Source organism: Dermacentor silvarum, chromosome 5, assembly GCF_013339745.2.
Source record: "Dermacentor silvarum isolate Dsil-2018 chromosome 5, BIME_Dsil_1.4, whole genome shotgun sequence".
NCBI lineage: Eukaryota > Metazoa > Arthropoda > Arachnida > Ixodida > Ixodidae > Dermacentor > Dermacentor silvarum.
In genome coordinates, this window is record NC_051158.1 from 91130856 (window position 1) to 91136522 (window position 5667).

Below are 5667 nucleotides of genomic sequence, written 5' to 3' on the forward strand. Positions count from 1 at the left end.
TTGCCGGTGCGGTCGTCCCATCAAACATGTACGACTTCACTAATTCAGCTTTGGGACCATTGTTAGCGCGCAGAGTCTCTGTTAGCATAGCAAGCAATTGTCCATGTTGCTCAATTTCAGACGCCTGCACTTTCAACATCTGCTACATAAGCATAGCAATGTCCTGGCTATTCTCATTTCGAAAGGGCTTGCTACTTTATAACTATCCGAAGTGCTTTTCATACTCGGACATTTTGATATTGACCTTCCACATACCTCCACTGACGAGATCCGCCTCGGTGAATTTAACCTTACTTGTGATGAACTGGAGCAGGCTCGGTGACGTCCCTGTCTCCTGGACTTTGACTTGTTCTTCATCTTCGTCATGGTATGACGTGACGTACGGTTGTCCCGCTGTAGTAGTACCAACTCTTACTTCGATCCAAATCCTGTCGGCAACGCCAAATGTAAGATAAAGGATCCGAGACTGATCAAGTTTGGTTTGGTTTGGTTTGGTGCCTATAGATATGGCACAACCCACTACGGGGGATTGGCCATGAATCGGGCGGCAGTGGGAAGAAAAATGAAGGATACCTAAATGGGATTTTCTTACTTAAGAATGAGATAATGAAACGAATTATAATCGTTAATAATAATTTTCATGCTATAGCATCTACAAAAGTGTTTACTGTTTTTATTCGATCTTCTTCTTCGTCTCTTCTTTTGACCGGTAGGTTACATTTATTTTGTCTATTATGTATTATGCTCTTCCACACGTAGATCTCTCAACGCACGAAAAGGAAAATTCTGCATATCTCTAAATTATTCAAGTGTTACTGGGGCTTCAGCTTTGAACGGACCACATTGACTTCTGCATTATGATGTGTAATGCATTCAATAAGTATATTTACATAGAAAAAGTCTCGAATAGCATTACTTTCACAATCCTTCTTACATAATCTTCTAGCAACATAACTTTTAAGATGACACCAAATATAATAGCAAATTGGCAGCCTTATATTCACATTGAAAAAGTCGGACGCACTAGCGGGCAGCAAGGTAACATGAGCTCTTCTATCACGTGAGCGGTGAACACGTAAGCGCAACAGCGGTAAATTACACAGCAGGCTTCTGCCATTAAGCACTTGGCTAAGAAAATTTATACGTAATAGGAATATGAGCTTTACATTCCTCTTGAATCATTTACTGAATGAGTGTGTTGACCTGGGCTGTTGGTACATTATTAGGGCGGGAACTGACAGTGCTAGGACGGGACGAAGTGAGTACGACATACAAGGCAAGGTATGTAGAAGCCCATACGTTCAAAACATGGCGGTTCATCAGCGGTTCGTAGGGTTCCTCGATGCGTGCGCCCCCCTCCGCCGCCGTGGAGGGTGGAGACAACCGCGTCGTCTGCTACGGCGTCCGCCATTATGATGCCCTCTCCGCAGGCAGCCTATAGCCAGGATAGGCAGCAAGCGGTACTTTGCGCAGCTGCACGTAGACTTCGTTATGTAAAACGTGTGGTACTTTAACAATATGACGAGAACACAAAGTTTTCGCATCGGCAGCGTGAAGGTCTCCGATTTACGTTCTGTAATCTTTATTTTTAGAGCGGAATTTGCAGCCGGTCTCGCTGGCAGCGGAAGGCTACCATACACGCCAGCTGCGTAAACACCTTAAGATAGCGTCTTGTTGGGCTATATATTGGTTAAACGTGCGAAACACACACACACACACACACACACACACACACACACACACACACACACACTCACACACACACACACACACACACACGCGCGCGATTCCCATCGCATTTCGTTGTGTGTGTTTTGTGCCTTCAACAAAATTGTAAAAAACATTCGTGTTTTCGAATCAGTCATCAGCTACCCCATTTATTGACTGCATGCTGCAACGCAGGGTATTCTGAATTTTTTTTTATTTCGTTTACCGTCCTGTAAATGTGCAGATGGGTAAAACTTGTTGAATACATGTCAGATGATTTGGTGCTCTACATGTGGCTTTTGTGGCATTAAATCATGGCTCTCATGCAGGCATTGACTATGAAACCTTGTTGAGCATGTTTTCCGCAGCAATATAGCTTAAACCGGTAACTGTTATAAAGCAGCCGGTCATCGATATCTTTAAAATAAAGCGGCCACACGGCTTCTCAACGTAGAGGAAACAAAATGCATTCAATACATAGCGATTTCTCATGTCGTAGATTGTTTATTTGGTTGAGAATTTTTTCAAGAACAAGCGCTACAACTCACTGCAAATTAACTGCAGCGCATGTCTTGCTTCCACTCCCACTGATTCTCGTGGCTTCGAGCTGGCGCGACATGCATGTCACGATTTTCATGTTATTAGAACGTGTCACCCATGGTCGTCAGACATTGTTGTCTCGTCATACCAAGTTTGGTATATATCAAGTTAGCGAAACGTCCGCAAGAGTACCAAGACCATGACACGCAAATCATGCCGCTCATGACATTCATGCTTTGATTTTCATGTTATAACCTGTCATTTATGTTCGTCATGCAGTCATCTTGTGGCATACCAATTTTCGTATTCATCCCATTAACGAAACGGCCAGGGAAGCACCAAGACCGTGACACGTAAATCATGCCGCTCATGACATGCATGTCATGATTTTTATGTTATGACCTGTCATTTATGTTCGTCATGCAGTCATGCTGTGCCATACCAGTTTTAGCATGCATCCCATTGACGAAAGGGCTAGGAGAGCACCAAGACCGTCGCACGTAAATCATGCCACTCATGCTTTGATTTTCATGTTATGACCTGTCATTTATGACCCGTCATGCTGTCATGTTGTGGCATACCAATTTTCGTATACATCCCGTTAACGAAACGCCCAGGAGAGCCCAAAGTCGTAGGCGGCTAGATAGATAGATGGATAAATAGATATGCTCAATGTCGCCGAAGTGCGCTAAGAAATGCTTCGCATTTAAAAGCGCACAACGTAGGCGCAGATCTTTACGCACTTGCAGCTCATGCACAACAAGCGTTTAAGAACAGCGCACTTTGTGCTATCCAGAAACGAACGAGTTAAACAGGCACGTTTACATGCCAGATATCAAGACTACAAGACGGACAAACGCTACGGGAAATAGCGTGCAAATGAACTATTACACACGGTGCACTGGTGATTACGATTAAGCCCGATCGGGATCTGATTTCTCAACAATGATCGGGTTCCTTCTGCAGCTTGGGCAAGGGAGCTGATGACGATCGAGAAATTCGATCCGGATAAGGCTTGATCGCGATCAAAAGTGCCAGTGTCACACAGCTTCAACTCCCCAAACACAGAAAGGCAATAACGTATACGCTGCACAAACAGGAACGGTCCGTGGGTTGCCACTTGTCGCGCCTGATCTTTACCAGCCACAGGAGTCGCCTCTTCGGATCTTTCGGAACATCTTCCAGCCATTTCGCGAATGGTTTGTGCACGGTGGTACGCAACACCTGGGCATTTTGCCCTAGAAGACGCCGCACACGTGTCTCACTCAACCAGCCGCGACGATGCGTGGGGAGCGCAATGGCGACCCCGGTCGAAAGGCGGCATTCACCCCTTCACAGAATGACTCCACCCTCCACGGCGGCGGAGGGGGGCGCACGCATCGAGGAACCCTAGCGGTTCGTGGGGCTTAGCGCCATCTGTTTGAGGAGGGAACACTTCCGGCGGAAGAAAAAAATAATGTGACGTCATATCCGTTAAAAACAGAAGTGACGTGGTTTTGTTCTCAAAGGCGCGAAATTTGTTTTCGGAGGCCTCCCACTACAACTGTATATTCAAATGTCCCGCCATACGACTTGATGGGCGTTCCGAGCTTTCAGCGCGGAAAGCAATGCAGGAAAAGGTCAGCCGTACTGGTGTCGAAATCGCATCCCTGCACAGAACATACTTTCTTTGGAGGCCGACGAGCACTTTGGGCGTAGAATGCTCGTGCTTTCGTCGGACGCCAAGCCCGTCGGCCAGCGCTGTGGCACGAAAACAACGAAATTAAACTATTATCTGGCGGTCGCAACTTACTGCTTTTGACTGAATAGGTTAAGAAACAATGAGACTACTCGCGTCACCAAATTCAGACAAACGTCGGCGAGCAAAACAACACAACATGTGAGGGGGGCGTATTGTAACAGGTTATCTGTACGAGCGCGCCTTCCTGCACACTTCAAGAGCTACATTGCATTGAAAATGATAGCGGCTGCCCGCCGCTATCGGTGGGCGCTCTTACGGTGGGCGCTGGAAAAAGGTACTTACTGATAATGATCAAGTAAAACAGAATTGTCTTTTCTTTTCTCGCCATCCGTATATAAAATGGATTTTCGTTGAATGAATCTAACTGTGTCTCTCTTTATTCATAAAACGCCTTTTTCTTTCCCAATGTCTGTTCCCTCCAAACATAGTCGCACTTCAACCGCTGCTCCCATAACCACCCTTGCTAATGTAGGTGACAATTCGTTCTGAACCGCTTTTCGCCCGAAGCTTCGCGACCTATACGAATTGACTTTGTACAAGGCGCTGAGTTCCGCGCCTTGTCTGTCGTACTCACTTCGTCCCGTTCTTGCACTGTTTGTTCCCGTCCGAATCATATACATTCCATAGAAAACTGGCAAAATTGTACTGTGTATTCAAGAAACCCGGCGTGCATTCAAAACCCGCTTTCACTGGAAGCGTTCAGGCAGCCGAAAACACAGCGAAAGGCGACACATAGATCATCTCATGTCAAAAACGGCAACTAAAGGCCATCTGACAAATGCACTCTTCTGTTCACAGCGCAAAATGCTTTTCTCGCGACGATTATACTCCTGAGGTGTACAGTAAGGGCGAATCTATATAATATTGTTTGTCAGGAGAGATATAACAAACGTGAGAAAATCTACGAGTCGGTAGCAATTGTGACAAGAATTATGGTTGATGCTTCTTTCATAGAAATCCGTAGAACTCCAAAGTGAAACGTGTCTTCACAGAAGCTGTTGCCTGTTTGCTTTGTGAACTCGCGGTCCGCTGCAGCGAATGGCGCACGATTTGTGGGACGGCGACCGTATTGCATGCTCGCTTCGCGCGCGGCGTCCAGTTTGCAAGCGGCGTTGAAACGCACCAGGCGTCTCAACGCGCTGACTTGCCCGCGAAAAATTGATAAGGGCGTTCTAAGCCACGTGTCGGTGCACGCGTCCATGGCGTAATCAATAAAGAAAAAAGGCTTCCGTGGCGTAATGGTTTCAATGTCGGGCTTCTGTAATAGAGGTGCTGGGTTCGAATCCTGCCGTCGGACACCTTTAGCAATGTGTATTTGTTATTATTGCGATAGCAATTATATGGACACTCAAAAGCAGATTTCTGCCGTCGGCGTCGCCGTCGCCGTGAGGTTCCGTATGACGTCAATGGAGATGAAATCGTCGCCGCGCGCCGAACGCTGTATGTAGGCGACGTTTAGCTGCGGCACCAAGTGCCTATTTATATCAGAGGCTCCGGCAACAGTCACCAACGCCGCACGCATTTTGAGCGAACGCGGGCAAAACGCCGACGGCGTCGACAACAGTTCTGCGTGTTGCCGGTGCTGCTGCATGTCCAAGTTTATACAGCTGATAAAGCTAATATCATTACTCCGTATAGCTCTCTACAAATTTGCTATCGCAATTGATGCTTCACCTTTC